Genomic DNA, 20,065 nt, shown 5'->3' on the forward strand with positions numbered 1-20,065 from the left:
GCTGACTTCCTCTGCTTCCTTTTCTGAGACCAGACATGTGAAAAGGGGGTTTGGCCAATTGAAGATCCTGGGACAAACCTGCCTCTTTAGAAAGAGTTATTCAACTCATTGTAAAAGGACTGATAACAAGAGAGCATCTTATGAAAAGAATAACCTTATTTGAACTTCTTCTGTATGACTAAGCAAATAATTTATCACTGGGTTGGAAATTTGCTACTTTTGCTACATATTTTGAGACAGAGCTTTAAGGAGAGTAAAAATGAATGCTAATATTCATGCTTAGACATCATTAAATAGATAGTCACACTGTACAAAGCTACGCAAACTGAGTGCGTAAAGGTCAGCTTTAGTACATCTATATTTCATAAACTGACAAGACTATACTGCCATTTTGCTCCAAGGTATGTCTGAAACTCAAGGGGAACAAAACTGTGTACATAGATAGAGAGTTGGGATATTATTTCTTCATTCACTCATTCATTTGTTCATTTACTAAATATTTATTGGGAACCACCATGTGCTAGATGCTGTGATAAATGCTAGGGTTAGAATATAAACAACACAAACACAGTTCTAGTGCTGGCATTCTGGGGTTTCTAGTTTACTTGCACACATGGACATTAAGCAGAAAACTATACAAATAATTAGAACTGTGATAAGTTCTATAAAGGAAAAGTAGAGGGTGCTATAAGAATATGCAGTAGGTAGACTTAATTGAGTCTGGAGGGTTGGGTGTCAATGAAAGCTACCCTTTTTAAACTGAGCCTAAAGAATGAGTGGAGGTAACAAGGATGGGTGGGAGATGGGAATTCCTGGTAAAGAAATTGAATTGGGCAGAGTTGCTAAGGTGAGAACTAGCTTGAAGTAGTCAAGAATTAAAAGGGAGTCAAAGTGGTGGAGAAAATCTAATAAGAGAAAGATAGCTCAAGATGAGATTTATTGATGTGTTTGTTTAATAAACATTTATATAGCATTTATTCTGTGCCAGGAACAGCTTTAAGCGCGTTACAAATAGTTATTCATTTAACCCTTATAATAGCCCTACAAGGTAGGTGCCATTATTATTCCCATTTTATAGATGTGGAAACTAAGAGACAGAGTTTTATAATGAGAGCAGGGAACATATCATTGAAGAACTGAGAAGCCATTTGAAATACTAAAAATTTTGTCCTAAGAGCAATAGGAATTTATAGAGTGATTTTAAGTAAAGGAATGCCTTCATCAAATTTTTAGTTTGACTAGATCTCTCTGATCGATGCATGAAGAATGAGACTGAGAAGTAGGGATGCTGGCAATAATGGGTGAGAAAATAAGTTAGGAAGACATTGCAGGACCCCAGGAGGGAGATGGTAGTGCGAAGGTGCTGGCAATGCACAGAGGTGTGTGGATTCAAGAAATGTTTCAGGAACTGAAGGAATAGGACTTGGAGATAGAATAGACTGGTCTGTGGTAGTGGGAGGAAAAAGTCAAGGATGATTTTTCACGTTTCTGTCATAAATAAATAGTTAGATTCAGGACCATTTACTAGGTTAGGGAACACAGGTAAAGAAGCATATTTAGGTAGTGGGGACAGAGGAAAACCATAAATTTTGTTTCAGCTATAATGAATTTGAAGTTCGTATTTATGTGTAAATGTAGAGAAAATATTTAGATTTGCGAGAATAAACTCAAGGAAAGTTCTGAGAAAGATATATATTAATTTGGAAGTTGACATTTATTTATTAAACTTTCAGTTTGCTTGTTTCTTTGTTTCTTTGACTCTTATATAGATACAAAGAAGTATAAGACAATATTTAAGAAGTACAGATGTAATGATACAGTTCATAAAAGGCAGAGTTGTGAGACCATAGAGATTTTATACAGATGATAGTATGGGGGTGTTTATGCTACCTCTGTATAATTGGTGAAGAAGAAAATATGTAGGAGGAAATGAGGCTGGAGAGAGGCAAGGTGACGACCAAAAGATTACTAGTCATCATTTTGGGGTCTTTTAATGGCAGAAATTATTGGCAGCTTATATTCTTAGTTTCCAAATATTTTAACAAAACTGTAAAAGACCTTCATTTCATCCTTACTTTGAACCTCTGAGGAACGCAATCCCTAGCACAATTCGCTGAGTCCTCTCTCAAAGCTTCCTCCTAAAGTCAAGATCTACAGAAGAGTGATGCATTTTTCAACACACATATTTAACATGCGTGTACTTGTGAGGTGTGCTTTTACAGGGCCGGATTCCATACTGAAGAGCAATTTAGGTCATATTTTTCACCATGCCGGGCTATGAAATGGAGCATCAAATGAGTGGATCCTAGAAAAAGTAATTCCACCTAAATCTACTTTGTGATAAGCTGTTTCCTTGCAATATGGCATCTAATAGCATTTTCTGAGAAAAGAGCGAAAGCTTTGGAAGTTGTCATTCCTCCTTCAATCTCACAGTCTACTCACTTTATAACCTGCTCTTCAGTGTATTCCCTCCTGCTTTTCTATATCTTCCAATAATTTTGGCTTTTCCTACATCCTGCCCCAAGCTTCCTTTTTATTTTCTCCTCCTGATCCATTAGTAGATGTGTGACATTTTTACTGGCATTGAAGCTGAAGAAATCTACGTAAAAAAAAAATAGTGGGGTGTGTGTATATATATACGTGCAAATGTATGTATACGTGACTCTGTATCACAAATTTACTTATAAAAAATGAAAATAGACAAACTAGCTTTCCTTTCATTTAATGAGCTCTATTTTTCTAATCAACATGGAATCTGAGGGCAGATTCTCAGAGTCTTGCATGCGTGCTCTGTTTTGTGAAGTGGCTGCAGGACTGTGCAAGGAGTCATTTCTACTTTTGATTCTATCAGGTAACTTCTTGGACCTCCAGCTCCTCAGGAGTTTAGACAAGAAGATCTGCAAAATCCCTTCTAACTCTAGTATTTTATGATTCTTTTTCTGAGTAAAAATACTGGTTTATTATAAAATTAAAATAGAAAAATCAACTTTTATAAGGGTGTAAACTCTTTGAAGATTTTCCCAGAAAAGACTGCCAAAATGAGGGTGTGAGATAAAGCAGATTGGGGTGGGGGTGGGGGGAGGAATGTCAGCTTTTTCACAACAAAAGCACGTGGAAGCCAAAAGAAATAATTAACATTTTTGTAATATTATGTTGCTTTCTCACATTAAAAGATAATAATTGAGACTGAGAGATGGATAGGAATGCATTTCATCACCCAGGGGATTTATATATAAATTAATATAATTTACCATAGAATAATATAGTTGCTTTAGTATAAATTGCCCAATGGTAAACCAGTAGACCTAAGAATGGTCTCACACCTTCAAACCCTAGGGCTCATAAAGAAAGATCAACGAATAAATTTAGCCTAGGAAAGGCCAGATGAACACCCGACTTCTGATGTCACATTGCTAAGCTTTAAAATGCAGTTGACGTGTCTTTATTGATTTCCTTTTGCTGTTTCTGTATCATTGACCCTAGAAACATTTGGCTACCATCTCTAAAATTTAGAATTTTCAAAGGACTGTAATAAGGAAAACAAATAAATTAAGGGGAAACATATCTGTTGTGGCCAAAATGTCAGTGATACTATGAATACAATCTATTCTAAAGAAAGCTATGAGCTATGTTCCCACAAAACATGTGAACAAATATGAACCAGTAAAAGAAAATGATCCAATGGAAAGATGTCAGCAAGTGGCAGAATAAGCTCTAAACCAGTTGGAAAACATCCTCAATATGATATGATTTCAGCCCAAGGAGAACTTGAATTGCATGAGCTTGGCCTCAGGCAGAATTATGTACCCCTAAGAGAGACAACTCTCTCAGCATTGCTTCTTGACATCAAATTGTGCATGACAAAGAAACTGTTAGCTAATCCAGGACAAGCTCTAGACATTTTAAAGAGTATCTACTTATTGTAAAAATAAAATAAAATAAAGTGTATAAAATTATTAAGAAGATGGTGAAAATCTTCTGTAATGTCACATCTAGAGAGCTAACTCCTGTTAATATTTTGGTATATTACTTTTCTATCCAGCCCTGGAGCCAGCCCTGATGGTCTAGTGGTTAAGATTTGGCACTCTCACCATCGTGGTCCTGCTTTGTCTCCTGGTCAGGGAACCACACCACCCATCTGTCTGTTGTCATACTGTGGTGGCTGCATGTGACTGTGATGCTGAAAGCTATGCCACCAGTATTTCAAATACTAGCAGAGTCACCCATGGTGGGCAGGGTTCGGTGGAGCTTCCAGACTGAGACAGACTAGGAAGAAAGATCTGGCCACCCACTTCAGAAAAAAAAAGAAATGCCCCTGAAAACCCTGTGGATAGCAGCAGAGCGTTGTCTGATATAATGCTGAAGGTGAAAGGATGGCGCCAAAAGACCAGGCAGGGTTCTGCTCTGCTGTACACAGGGTCTCTAGGAGTTGGAATTGACTCCACAGCACTAAAAATATAAATATTACTTTCCAGTGGTGCAAGGATGAGGCTTAGAGGGTAGGAGAGTTAAGCATTCTTCTGAAAGTTAGGATGGATTGGATGAATTTGGATGTGAGAGTGTGAAGTAGGACAAGAAGGACCTCTACTCACTCTGTAAAATAGGAAACAAGCTATCTGCAGTCTTCCCATTATTTTCTCAGTGACTTTTTCCTAAAACTGTAAGCTCTGCAAAGGCAGGGACTATACCATTTCATCTTTGATCCTTCAAGGACTATTATAATGGCTGGTGCGTAATAGATACTTAATAAATATTTGTTGAATGATCCAAAGCAAGTAAGTGACACTAAATACAAAAACGTGACAGGGACCAGATGGAACTGGAGTTTATAGAATTTCTAATGAAAATGAGAAAGACTTGTAAAGTACTTGGAGCTCAGGGAAGGGTAGAGAGGGGAAGACCATGCCTGTGTTCTCAGATGACAGACAGAATCATGATTGCCTCTCCCTCTTGCTTCATGAATCCCCATCAAGGACCTTCTAATTGGAAAGGATAAAATGATCACATGTGAGAGGAGACCCAACAAGAGAACACTTCACTTACTGGAGAGATCTTGGAAAAGGTGGTTGAAGTGCTTGAAGAATCACAGAAAACAGAAGTGCTGGACTTCTGGAGCTGTGAAAACACTAAACAGTTACTGGGAAGACATGAGTGCTAGTAGACATTATAGTCTAGATACCAAACTGGAAGATTTTTCCAGAAGTTTAGAATGGATTATTAGGCAAAGCCAGACTCACTTGGTTGCATGCTGGCTTTACCACTTTCGAGCTGTATGGCTTTCAGTAAGTTATACGACGTCTCTATGCCTCAATTTCTTCAGCTGTAAAATTGGAATACTCTTAGTATCTTATAAGGTATTTTATAAGGATGCTGTAAAGATTAAAATCTCTTAAGGCATGTCGAAGATTGCAGCCACATACTAAGTGTTCTATGAGATTGGGTATTATTATTTTTTGATTATTATTATTATTACTAACACTTAAAAAGGAAGTGATTATCACCAGAGAGTATCTCCAATAAGAATAAATCATATTTTACAAGCCCATTTTCAATTTTTTTGAAAAGATTTTTAGATTGCTTATTCAAGGACATTTCATGGATATGTTTGGAAGGTAGTAAAGCCCTTTGACAAAGTCTGTACTGTTCTCTTCTTAAGGAGAGTGATGTCATCCATTTGTGAGAGACGTTTAACTACGAGAATATAATAATAATGAGGCAAATGCGTTAGTACGCTTTCTACCCTTAAAAACTATACAGAATACTGAAAGAAGTTCCAGTCAAGATTTTTGCTCATTAAAAACAACTTTATAATAATTAAAATTTCTCTAAAATTGCTATTTTTTAGAGCCAAAAGTAACCTGGAAAAACCTTCCAGTCCAAATGTTCACACTGTAGCTAAAAATTTGAGGGTAAGAGAAGTCCAATGAATTGACCAAAGGCACACAGCTAGTGTGTAGCAGAGCCGAGACTTGAACAAATATCTTTGTTGGTGCCAAGTGTGTTTCAAGCTGCCCTCTGGTAAGAGGAAAGTTAAGGTATAGATCATATTTGTTTCTCCCTCTAGGGGGCTATTTCCTTACCACTCAGTCGTACACAATCAAGGTGCTGTTAATGCCCATTGATTGACCATATGGCAGAGGTAGTGAGGTTATATGTTCTTACTCCAGGCACCACCTTGCCTATCTTCCCAGCCAAAACATGACCTGGACTCCAATGGTATTCCCTGAGGGGTTTAGGCAATTTTCTTGAAGCTGCACAGAAATTTAAGGTTTGAGGCACGTTTGTGGGTTAAGTGTATTTTCCTGAGTTACGCAAAGAACAAGGTTTCACTGCCTGGGCTGTGAGTTGCAAACTTGTGGTCAGAAATTTCTTTTTTTAAATTTAAATGTCTGTGGGTTCTGCAAGCCTTCATTGATCTGATGGAGACTCCAGCACTCCCTACCTTTCTGCCTCTTGAAGTCTTGAAGAGTTGTGATCCCTGACACAGAACTTCAAAGGTGTTCCACATGGACACGTCTTCATCTCCAGACACTCTCCTTCACATGCAGCCTTTCTTAATTTAACCTTCCGTTTCAGCTTTCCTATCCTCACCCACTTTTCCCAGCAAGCACCATTCATTTCTCATCGTACTATGTGCTACTTCCTTTCTCTATTAGATTCTGAAAATAGGGCTTCAGCCAACTACAGAATGTAAATGCTTTTGAGGAGAAGCAGGGTTCTAGTTTCAGTGCTTGCTATTTTAAGGAGAAATAGGGAGTCCTGTAGCTAGTAGAGAGCAGCATGAAATTGTAGGATGGCTTCAACTTGGGGCAACAACTGTACTTTTTCTTCAATATCTAAAATCAAACATACTTCACTGCTATTAATTATTTCCCTTCTGAAATTCTCATCGATTCTATATGAGGAACTCATATTTTTCAAATTAACATGATGTTGAGGCCCCTTCTTAGGATAAAATAACTCTGGCCTTATAGTGTTAAGAATACATTAATCTTCTCGCTGCACTAGGAATATTTGTAAATTTCCTTACCTTAACTGCCAGTGAATGCCCTGGGGCCCAAACTGTTTTACTCTAATCTTAAACTTAGCTCCAGACTACAGGAAGTGATGAAAGAACTTTTAGTTCACCTGCCCTCCACTATAATGACTTATTAAAAAATCTTAAAACATTTATTGAATGCCATTTATGCTCTGGGTACTGTGTTACTTGTCTCTGCCTTCCCAACATCTAAGATAGAGCTTCCACTCTAGAGGAGATGACAACATTTCTGTGGTTTTTGGTTTTATGAAATCCAATGAAGAAGAGGGTTAGCAGAGCTGGAAGAGTCTGGGAAAGAAAGCCTCATGAATCAGCTGAGGACTTCAATGGACTCAGGGATTTGGCTGCACAGAGGAGATAGGGAAGATGTTCCATATAAAGCGAACATCATCTATGGAGGCATCTGGATGTGACTCACCATAGAAGAAGAGAGTAAGTTGATTCTAGAGGAAAGTAGGCAGAGTATTATTAATTATCAATGAAAAAGATAGGCAGGAAATTCAGTTTCAGAAGCTTATTTTTAATGAATTTATATGGCACTAGACTATGCTCCAGAAAACAGAACTCATTTGCGTATTCAGTATTTCTTGAGCATCTTCTGTTTGCCAAGCACTACGGTAGAGTTTTGGAATAAAGAGGTAACTGAGACACAGTCCTTTCCATTAAGCGGTAAACATAATTCAAGTTCTTTCCAAATGCAACATGGAGCACCCTCCCCCCACTACAACACTATTTTGAAAAGGGGTAGAGAAGGACTTGGAGCAGACTAGATAAAGAGGAAAGTGCAGTTGTCCACCCGGTGAGAAAAATTGACCCAAGCCTATATCACGCCCAAACTTATTCTAGTTATCACTTAATAAACAGTACCACCCAACATATTTTCCATTTTAGTCCTTCTTAGCTTCTTCCTTTGTCTCCATTATCTTGACCACACTATGGTATCCAGAGCTAAGTAATACAAAAGCTCAGTAATACAAATACAGACTCCTTAGAAAGTTGAGAGGGGAAGGAAACAAAGATGTTTATGCTGTGATGTTTCTGTCAGTCTTGCTGGAGTGCGGAGTATGAGGGGTGGGGCCTGGGGAGAAACTAAGACTGGAGAGGTAAGTAAGAAGCTGGGTGATGGAGAACATAGAAAACCATCCAACTGGACTCAGGATGAATTTAGTAAAACAGAGTTTCTCAGATGGAGGTCCGAATATGTGGACTGCTCTGTCCCAGTGTGGCTCAGAAGACGTGATGGTTTGTGTTGGCCTCTGATTCTTCCAAAGTGAATCATGGATTCCTGAGGGAGTCATAAACTTAGTTTTACAGTTGTCTGGATGTTAGGGCAAGGGAGAGTATTTTTCTGTCTTGTGTTTTGGGTTGGAATGACATACTCCTACAATGATTTTGTAGGGTCATAAAAATAGAAAAAGCTGCCTGGAACTGCATCCTCTACATGTCTCCCCCAACCCTTCAAATTTAATCTTTCAGAAAGAAATCTCTTTTTTAATGTATTCTGATATTTTAATTTCCATATGTGTTTTATTTTCTAACCACACCAGTTGGATAGCCTCTTTATGGTTTAGAATTTTACTCAAGATAAGGAAGTTCTTTCATTTGTCCTTAGAGTTGATGTACTACTTTTTATGATGATTGTTAATTAATAAGACATCTTCCTTTATGGATGGTACATAGAGAACCTAATTATGCTGTTTAGACAACCAACTCTTAAAAAGCAATAGTGATTTACTCAGTTTCCTGGTTTCCGGAGCATGTGGTCAGATAGTATATGTTTATAAAGCACCATTCTGCTTTCAATATTGTTCTTGACCCTTTTGGTTGTTACGATGGAAAAAAATTGAAATAGTTCCTACTTCTGACGAAATAACAAACAAGTGGGAAGAAATTGAACAAAAGCAAGTTGGAATACTCTGTATTTAAGAACAAACCACAGAAACTTACACATTTGAGGTGTGTTGCCACAAGAGGCCCTTAATTCTTTGAGAGGCAAATCTTAGTGTTTCATTTCACAAAACTCAATGACTAAAAGCCTGTATACTTGATTTTATAAAACATACCACTCAATGTTTTTACCAAAGGTGATTAAATAGCCCATAATATTCAAGTGCTCTGAAGTTGTTTTGGAAATAGAACAGATGTGGTGGACGTGTATAGACAATTGGCAAAATGGTCAGTGGGTTATGAGCTTGATCTTTGCATTTAGGCTTCCCGAGCATGGATGGGCACAAGCATTGCCCATTTGGCTTTAAAAATAGTTTCCAAGGCTCACCCCAGACCTAGTGAATTACAGTCATGTGTCACTTAACGAGGGGATATGTTTTGAGAAATGAGTCCTTAGGTGATTTCATCATTGTGCAACATCATAGAGTGTACTGAATGGGAAGGAAATTTGCCACCCCAAAATGTCTCTTTAACATGAGGATTATTTTAGGCTGATTATTATTATTATTATTTTTGATTGGTACCTGAGCTAACAACTGTTGCCAATCTTCTTCTTTTTTTAAATTCTTCTCCCCAAAGCCCAGTACATAGTTGTAGATTCTAGTTGTGAGTGCCTCTGGTTGTGGTATGTGGGATGCTGCCTCAGCATGGCCTGATGAGTGGTGCCATGTTCATGCCCAGGATCTGAACCAGTGAAACCCTGAGCCTCCAAAGCAGAGCACATGATCTTAACCACTCAGCCACGGGCCTGCTCCTAGGCTGATTATTTTTAAGAAAGAAAAGACTCAGTTTTTCTTGTTACTATCCCCCCTTAACTACCTAAAAGAATTCAGATTAAAAAAACTGTCTCAGAAAGCAAGCTATCACCTTAGCAACACATGAACTAGGTGGCAGATAGAAAGGAACCTAGAAAAGCCTCTTCATTGAGCTCCCTTCTGTGTTCTGTTTCTGTGTGGCCAAACACTTGTTTTCCGAACAACATTTGCTCCTTTTCACCTACATGTGAATTGCCTTCCTTTCCTTTGAAGTCCCTGACTTTCCTCACCCCCAACATCCTCTTTTGTCTTTAGCTGAGAATGGTATTTAGGGTGAGGGCTTTGGCCATTTTAGTGAGTTTCTCGGATTTCCTGGATTTCTCCCATGTATACATGTTATTAATTTTTGTTTGTTTTTCTCCTGTTAATCTGTCTCATGTCAATTTAATTTTTAGACCATCCAGAAGAACCTAGAAGGGTAGAAGAAAATTTCTTCTTCCTCTATAATACTTACACAAACCTAGATGGTACAGCCTACACACCTAGGCTATATGATGCTAATCTTATGGGACCATTGTTGTACATCTGGTCTTTCATTGACCAAAATTTCACTATGCAGTGCATGACTGTACAATTTCTTGGTTTGAAGTTTGCATTTTCAAAAAGCTATACAGGTGATTCTGATGCTCGGCTGGATCTGAGAAACATGCCCTAGGAGTTTACTTCAAAGCTGATGTATGCTGGATCTAGAATACACCTAGGAAGTTTGTGATAAACCCAAGCTTCTGAACTATCTGTCTTCCAGAGGTTTGAGGGATCAGTTTCTCATTATACTCTGCATTTCCTTGTCGTATACTTTCTTGGAATATTAGGAATATGTAAGTGGGGAGGAATTTATGACTAACCCATTCAGTAAACCATTTCCAGAACCACCCAGAGGATAGCCTAGAAATACATCCACTCTGAGGTTATCTTTGAACCTCAGTTAATCAATCCAAATCTCATTTCTTCATTACCTGAGGGGAAAAAAAACCCAACTTGTATCTGGTATATAGCTTTGAGATTCATGGAGCATACCCATGTCTTGGAAGGGCTGACAGCAGCTGGCGGTGATTCCTGAGTCCTGCAGCTTCCCTAGGACATGGCTGTAAGTCAAAGAGCTCCTTCAAGAATATCAAAAAGCTAGAGAATCAGTTAGAAACAAAGTAGTTGAAGGTAATTGATAGGAATGATTTTGACCTCTGTTTTCATGGGAAAAATGAAAGTAACTTGTTCAGGAAAATCTTGTTCCACAAGACACAACTCTTTGAAACTCCTGTTCACAAGAACAGTAAAAGAAGCACCATGCATGGAATTCTTGCAAGAAGCAAACTGGGAGAAAAATATTTGGACCATAAATAAAAGATGAAGGATGGCTATCCATAATATATTCAGTTCCTAATAATTAATGAGTAAAGTAATAACTCTGTGGGAACACAGAATGAGTTGAACAAGTAACTCACAGAAGAAATAACAAATGGTCAAGAAATTGAACATGCCAAGCTTGTTTCTGCCTAATTGTTTTTCACTTGCTGTTTGCTCTGCTTGAAACCCCAGCGCCTGCAGACATCCACATGACTCATCCTCTCACTTCCTTCAGATCTCTATTTTAATGTCTTCTTGTCAGAGATCCTTCCATACCCACCCTATATAAAACATCACCCACTCAAGTTACTCTCTATCCTCCATTCCTTACTTTGTTTTAACTCAGATAATTTATAAATACCTGACACATATGTTTGTTTACTTGTGTATTTTCTGCTTCCCTGGAGTAGAACGTAAGTTCCATGAGAATGGGGACCCTGTCTGTTTTACTTACCATGATATCCCTGTCTCATAAGTTAGCCTAACAAGAGCACCTAGAAGAGGCCTTGCATGTTCAAAGTACTCCAAAAAGAATTGTTGACTTAACGAGTAAAACTTATCTAACCAATAATCAAGGAAAGTAATATTAAAGTGGGAATGTGGTATATTTTCGTTCCCATATTGGCAATTTTTTAAGATTAATAATATCTACAGTTGGTAAGGATATGGTGAACTAGGTTCTCCTAGATACTGCCAAATTTCCCTCCAAAAATGACACCAATATAAGCCCTTTAATTGAATATATCAAATTTAAAATCCACATACCTTTCAATATAGCAATAAAGCATGCACAGATGTGTTTATGTAGCAGTAATTGCAACAGCAAAAACTTAGAGGCAAACCATGTGTACCAACGGGAAAAGGTTAAATTACTACAACCATATGATGGTATGTCATGAAGCTATTACAATAATAGGGTAAATCTGTATTAATAATAATAAAATATTCTCTGAAAGATTTTTGTGAAATAACAAATGCAGATATGATTCTGTTTCTAAAGAAATTATATGTTTATACGTAATATATGCATGAATTCCACAAGAAAAATCCAAGAATGGCACGCACTAAACCATTTACAGCGGTTCCCTCTGGGGAGGGCAGGATTTAGGCAGGATTGAGTGTGCAGTGGGGACTGTACTTGAAATTGTTTACGTTATATACTTTCCTATTTTTAATTCAATTAGAATGTATGCATTGTATTACTTTTCTTATGAGACATAAGATAAAAGGGAAGTTGAATCAAACAAGTTAATATAAAATCTTGAGCTAATAAAGAATGCCTTCTGCAGTTTTTATTACCACACCTTCAGGATGTGGGACACAAATGGGACTGCCAGTTCTGCTCCATCAAAGAAGGGTTACAAGATACAGTCACTTACTAATAACTAAGGGAAATTGCCTCTTTTCACTTTGATATTTTGTGAGACCTTCATGGCCCTTCACAGGGACTTGCTGGGTCACTATGCTCTTCTCTTGCCTCTGAACTGCCCTGATCCTTGGTCACTTAAGCATCTCTGTGAGTCAGATTTTAATGATAGAGGAGTTTACTTCTTGCCAGAGAAAAGATTCTCCAAGATAATTCTAGTCATATGATGGCAGTATTAGTAGATTTAGGGGAATAGTCTGGGAAAACAATCTCTTTTGAAAGAGTCCTAGTTAGATAGTGTCTAGGAAGAAGAATCAGGATAAATATATATTTACTATTGATTACATACCCAGCAGAGTCTCAGGGTACTTACTTTTAGAAGTCGTGGTTTTCACAAGTTGGCCAGATTGGGAACCCTTACAGGAGGGTTACCAACCTTCCCCATTTGCCCAGGACCTAGGGATATTTTAGGACATTTAGTGCAAAACCAAGAAAGTCTACAGCAAACTGGGACAAGTTGGTTACCCTACAGGGAGAGGAACAAGACTAATTGATTCAACACATAATTCAACAAGTATTTAATAAATGCCTAGTACATGCTGTGCAGTGTGCTAGACGCTAGGGATTACAGCAGTGAATAAAGAGTTCAAAGTCTTTATTTGAAAGAATAAAAGAGTAATACTGATTATGCTACACCATTTTTCCCGTTACTCTATGTGGTTTGGTTAAGTGCTACTGGCACTAAGGGAGAGAGATCTGCAGTATCTGGGGAGGATTTCTGTGGGAGAGAAAGGACTTGAGCAGATTCTCAAAGAGATGGCTGGGTTTCCGTTTGCCCAGCTCCTTGCCTATGGTGGATCCTCAACAGATGTGTGTTGAATTAAACTGACGTGAGTTTGGAGCAAACCTTTCATTCCAATCCAAAGAGGAGGAGAAAGCCATATGGATTGGAGTCTGGCTTCTGTTTTGGGCAGATGTTCAAATGCTGCTGTAGTTACATGGCCTGAAGTCTTGTCCTCTGACTCTCGAATTCAAGAAACAAAATTTTATTTGTTCATTTACTTAGAGGTATTGTGCTCTGGGGAACTGATTCAAAATAGTTTACATTTGGATATGTAACTATTAGGTAAATTGAATATATATGTACAATAATTATGGCTGCCTCTTTCTAGAATGAAAGCAGCTGTGTAAACTGATGAACAACCAAAAAGATGTGGGAGAACAGAGGATACCAAGTTGGAGCAGTTAGTGGATAGTTTTCATTAAGCTGTGGGAGGCTGATGATTCACTTTTTGTTCTATGTGCCCAAACTGCCAAATGGACAGAATGTTGATGTCACTGGTCAAGATCAGTATTGTCATGTAATGTAAGAAACACAGTGTTGAGACTTGGGGGCCAGCCAGGCTTTGCCATCCACTGGCTGTGTGACTTGAGAGGGGTTACTTAACTTCTCTGGCTATAGTCTCCTCATTGCTAAAATGAGGGGGTTGAATTAGGCTATTTATAAGGATGATTCTGGCAATGTAGTCTGGATTTTTACCCTTTTTTTATTCTGAATTTCTGCTTATCATGACTTTGTCATTAAAATACCATGCTTTTCACATTTAATAGACATCATGACACGCTACAGCATGATTTATGCTAACTGTACTTTGTGATAGTGGCTTCTGAATGACCTATATGGAAGTACTTTAATCTTATCAGTAACATGCATGCTTCCCTTTACACTATACGCAGTGAAGCAGGGAAGAAGAGCCAAGATGACAATGCTTGATCCTAAAAGACAGTCTTTAAGAAGCTAGGTAAGCTGTACCTCAAAATAATCCATTGGTGGGGAAGAAAGGTAAAGCATTATCCACAATATTTTTAATTGGTTAAAAATTTGTTTTAAAGGGCATTAACACCCCTGTTTTTCTGGGTCATGCCTATGTAAACATTATGTGGGGTTCCACTGCATCCCACCCCAGGGAAGAGGTGAGAGGTACATTGTACCTGCACCAGCCTGAGACAAGGTGCTCTCAGGATGCCTTAGGGTCCATAAAGACCTGATCGCTATGATAGCAGCTGGACCAAGGCACAGGAGAAGACTAAAGGTTTCAGGTAGTACTTAAGAGGTTGCTGATACATCTTTCCGTTCTGAGAGCTAGATGAGGGATGTTCATTTTAATCTTTAGAGGGAAGCTCTTCCCAGTATTATGAGATGAAATGAGGTTATCCAATCTATCCATTGGACTCATACAAAATGCCACCATGGAATTAGAGAAATCTGGGTTTGATCTAAGATTCACTAGTTACTAGTTTTTGTTTGTTTGTTTTTACCATGGACAGGTCACTTAAATCTATAAAGCTGTCATCAAAAGGTGCATGAGATATCTTTGGATTTGTGTACCTGGCTCTCTCTCCCTGACAAACTACTATTAGTGGCTATAAGTTCCTTATTCTGTAAAAAAATGGATGGATATGTGGCAGTATTCAGAATATGTAAGGATTAAATTTAAAATCATGTAGATGGCTGAGCTGACCTGCATGATGTGTTTTCCTGGTTTGTCTAGTAGGTGAGCCAAAGGGAACAGGCCTAAAATCTCTCCTGATTGATGTGTGCCTTGTGAGTGTTAAGGGCTCCAGCCACAGGTTGTGATAAATTATCCTGAGGGAGATCAAAGCCTGACTCCAGGGAGTGGTCAGGAGGACGTTGCTGTGAGTAGAGACCTCTTTTTGTACCATTTTGTAAAATTAAATTTTCCTTATTTAACCTCTCAAAACCCAAATTTCCTCATCTGTAAAGTACCTTGTCCAAAATACCACAGCCAGAATTAGTGGAGCACAGGTTTGAATCCCAATCTGTATGACTCTAAAGTCTAGATTGTCAACCTATCAATATTGTGTGCTTGAGTATATGTTATTAAGTGGATTTTAGGCTATCAAAGGAAAGGAAGTGTTTATTTATATTCAAGATTAGGAATAAGTCATGTTGATTTCTTACTGTTCCTGAGCAGGAACAGCTTTAGAATAATCTTCTAAGGGCTAGAGGTAGGAGAAAAACTAGTTTGGTGCATTTCTTTTACTGAATTCTTATGTCACTATATTCGGTTGTTTTGACACATGCTATTATAGTAGTTTTTGTAATCTAATGTTTTCTTCATCTATTGGAGAAGTAAGAATGAATTTTCAGAGCGAGTCCACAATTATCGATGTCTGGTGAACCACACGAAATCTCACACACTCCCGGAATCAGATTTAGGATGAAGCAACATGCTATACATGATGTTTAAACTGTGATAAATCCCTAATCCCATTATTATTTAATTACACAGACTAGTCCACTTATCTTTTGGAGGCACTGAAAGCAGGCAGGTTGGGGGCGAGTGGCCAAAAATGAGATATTCTTAGACTTATCCGTTTAATAATTTTTTAATAATTTTCAGGTAAATGGTTAGGCTTGTGAGGCCTCCAGTTTATATTTTCAACATTATTAGAATCATTAACTGAGCCCTAAATTTTACCACCACTGTTTTAACCATTGACAAAGAGAACTAACTACACGTTGTCTATACAGTTAAAACCAGTCCCTTCCTTTATGGAATTTGCAACCCATCAAGCTGTTTCATCTGTCTTGAGATCACCTTCCTTCCTTCGACCCCCTGCCACATCGAAATGGCAAAGACCTACTCTTCACTCATTTAATAAACATTTATTTATTAATAATAAGAGACTACTTTATGTGAGGTGTTGTGTCAGATACTGGGAAGAGAAAGTCAATTAAAGGAAAAAGTATGGCTTTAATCCTCAAGGTGCTTACTGTCTAAGCTGGGGCACTTGGTCTGGAATCCCTGGGGGTTCATTAGTGAATCCTTGGGTAGATAGCTGCATGTCACTTGAAATTGTAGGCAAAATTTGTGTGACTCTACATTTTTGGAGAAAGTAGGTCAAAAGTGTTTAGTAGAATCTCAAAGATGTAAGTGTAAATGACTCCCCAAAAATGTTGAAAAAAATTGGTCTAGTGAGAGGGGAAGGCATGTAAATGAAAAATAATTTTGAAAGAAGTGTGCATTTTTCTATGGAAACAGAGAAAGGTCATATAAATGAAATTGTGGGCAGTAGGAACCGATTATAACTGAGCTGAATTTTGAAAACTAAATAACTACGCAAAAGGACAGAAGAAAATCCTAGGCAAAATTGTGCTGGTAGGCACAAGGAAACTAAAAAGCACAATGTTTTTTGGGTCCCTGAAAGTAATTTGGTATATCTGGGGAGTAAGGGCGAGTGGTTGAAGAAGGAGGTTATGAAGGAAGAGGCTGGATTGGGTGTTGAACTAGAGAAATAGGCAGGAGCCTTATGTGAAAGGAGACCCAGAGTTAGAAATCTTTCTGTTACTTCACACGACATCAGGACAATTATTGAGTAAAGACAGTTGGATTTGAAATTTAGAAGGCTTACCCTGCAGTAAGAGGATAGATGAGGACAAACTGGATACGAAAAGAAGGCTCCTGCCGGACACAGGCGATGAGGCCTGAATTGAAGCTGTTATTGAGGTCAGAAAGAGGGTGAACCAAAGAATATACTGATGAAGGCCTTGCCGACCTTCTGAAAAGAGGAATACATGAGATAAGATTAGGATACCCCACTACCTCAGTGGACTGCAGTGTCATTCATGGGGTAGGGACTTTGGGAGGAGAGCGCATTTGAGAGAAACCAAATATAGTTTTGAACATATTGAGATTAAATGTCAATGAGATAACCAAGTGGAGACATACAATAGATGGTTAGACATACAGGTTTGGAATCAGCTTAGGGTGGAAGTTTGAAGAACATTGTTACCAGGGGGAGTACATGGCATAAGAGAGAAGCTCATAGGAACACTAGTAGGAAACATTATATTTGTATATAAAATATATTATTTTATATTTATATTATATTTATATTAATATATATAACTATATTATATATTATGTATACATAATATATTGTATATATATATATTGTGTGTATATATGTAGAGAGAGAGAGAGAAAGGGACAACTAGGAGATAAACTAGGGAAAAAGGACAGAGTGGCTTAAAGTGGCAAATGGTCCAGAATGGTAAAGTAAGATTAAGGCTGGTAAGCATTCCACTGAGTTGGCATCCTGACAGATGTGTACCGGGATTTTCCCCCTTGTTTTGTAAATGAATAGGAAGCACATCTCTAATATCTTCTTCTCCAAGGATCCATTCTAGACTTTCCTCCCTGGAATTGATCTCTTTCAGCCCTAACTCTCACAGCATGTTATTTAAACTGTTATATTACACTCCACCTTTTCCGGTATATGTGTATTTCATTTTCTCCACTAGAATGTAAATTTCAAGATGACAGAAACCATACATTATTCATCATTGTATCAAAGACAGGACCCTACATATTCTGGGCATAAAATAGACTCAATAAATACTTGCAGAATTGAATTAAATTATAGTTTTCATGAATATATCCCATCTCTTCTACTTGAATAATGCTGATGGAATAGTCTGCTTGAGAAATGATATTTTTGGCACTTTACTTCCCCAAGTCAATTTTCTCATGACTCATTTCTTATTGAAATGATATGGTTGGGGTTTTTGGGCAGCACTCAACCAAAAAGAATTCCAAATTCTTGTTTTGCAACATGGTACAACTGTCTCAGGTACTGTCCTTAAATTTTCAAAAAGATCTTCACATAAAATTCACTCTAAGCTTAGAGAACTTGCACACATTTCCATTTCGTTTTTGAGAGGAGAGAGGCACAGATGTTTTGAAATCTAGAAAATTGCACTACAGAATTTCACAACTCCAAAATGTTTGTGTCTCACGGTTTTAGGTGTTCCTGCCTGCTAGAGGAAGGGACAAGTTTGTAATTTACCAATGGATCTTGAGATCATAATCTCATTTGTAGGAATTTCACTCTCAGTCTTCTCTACAAAGTAACACAGTCTGGGTGATTCTTGCTTACGTATAAAAATTAATTTAATGTCTATCAGCAGCTACTTTGATGTTAGTTGGGAATTTAGAGTCTCTGCAAGTTTGTGATATTGACCACAGTAAAATAAGCAAACAAACACAACTCCAAAAAAGCAGAACTTTTTGTTTCTTTTTATCTAGAGAATTACTACAGGACCAATTTTTTCTAATTTATATTGAGTACCTAGAACATTCCTATAGAACATTTAATAGAAGAACAAAGATTTTAACAATGTTCAATGGTTATACTTCAATCCTTCAAGGTGTACCTAGCTCCCCAGGAGTCAGGATGCTGGAGATGAAACAGGCATGGAGTCTGAGCTTCAGTCCTTACTGCAGCTCTCCTTGCAGGCCTTGTGAGCCTGGGCTTGATCAGCAGAGGAGACCCAGGCCTGGGAATGGGAAAGCACCAGAATCCTGGAGTTTGAATCTAACTCAGTTCTCCGGCTGACCCAGGGCAAATTGCTTAACTTCTCTAAGCTTCAGTTTTCTGTAAAATGGGAAAAATTGTGATACTACCTGCCATGTAAAATTGTTGTGAAGATTAAATGGGACAATTATGAAAAGCAATTTACACTACTCCTGGCTCATAATAATATCTTGGTAAGTTACATACTTAAGCATCTAAAAAATTAAGTTTTCTCACCTGTAAGTTGGAGGTGGTAATAATACTGCTTCATGGAGTAGCTATGAGGATTAAATGAGGTTCTCTGTGTTAGGTATCTTTCTCTTTTCCAGATATATAGGAAGTTTCTTCCTCCCTCCTTATAATAGTAAGTGGTTCATTTCACAAATATCTGTTGAAAACCCAACATGTGCTTGTTACCATAGATAATTACATACGTTAGGTTCTCATAAGTGAAAAAAGAGAGACAATAAGGGCTAGTGGAACAATCTCTAGTTCTAGAGACAGAAAGCCAGGATTATCATTTTAGCTTCACTATCCTTTAGCTTTATGAATTTAGATAAGTCATTTGACTTTTTTGGTAGTCAGTCTCCTTATTTCCTCAACTGGGGTGGTAACAACCACCCTACTTGACATCAGGGGTATTGATAGGACCAAGACAATGCATGTAAATGTTCAATGTAAAGTGCCAAGTGTTATTATTGATAACAGTTTACTACTATTTCCCAGGATGAAGGAACACAAGAGAGGAAATTCGTCGGTGCACTAAGAATTCACTTCTAAGAAGGATCAGATGAGATATGACCAGGCAGGAGACTCTTATTCAGACTTCCCCCCATAGCTTTTAGAGTTAAGTTACTTGCAAAGTCCTAAAAGTCAAAGTCATCTAAATGCCAAAGGCGATAATTCCACAGAATTTACAGGTTGATCTTGTCTGTGTTAATGTGGCATGGGCAAAAAAGCTTGTTTGTTTGTTGCAAGCAATAGTTTCTACAATAATTCTTATACTCATGATGCTGCCAAATTAATTACCATTCCCTGCAGGACTAAACTTTGGATGCCCAGGCCAAAGCTAGATATCTTAGAAGCAGATTTAATGCCACCCAGTCCACAAGGATTTGCTTATATTATTGCTCCACACAGAATCAATCTGTGCTTGCCTGGCGTGCAGAGAAT

Source organism: Equus caballus, chromosome 7 (assembly GCF_041296265.1).
Source record: "Equus caballus isolate H_3958 breed thoroughbred chromosome 7, TB-T2T, whole genome shotgun sequence".
Lineage (NCBI taxonomy): Eukaryota > Metazoa > Chordata > Mammalia > Perissodactyla > Equidae > Equus > Equus caballus.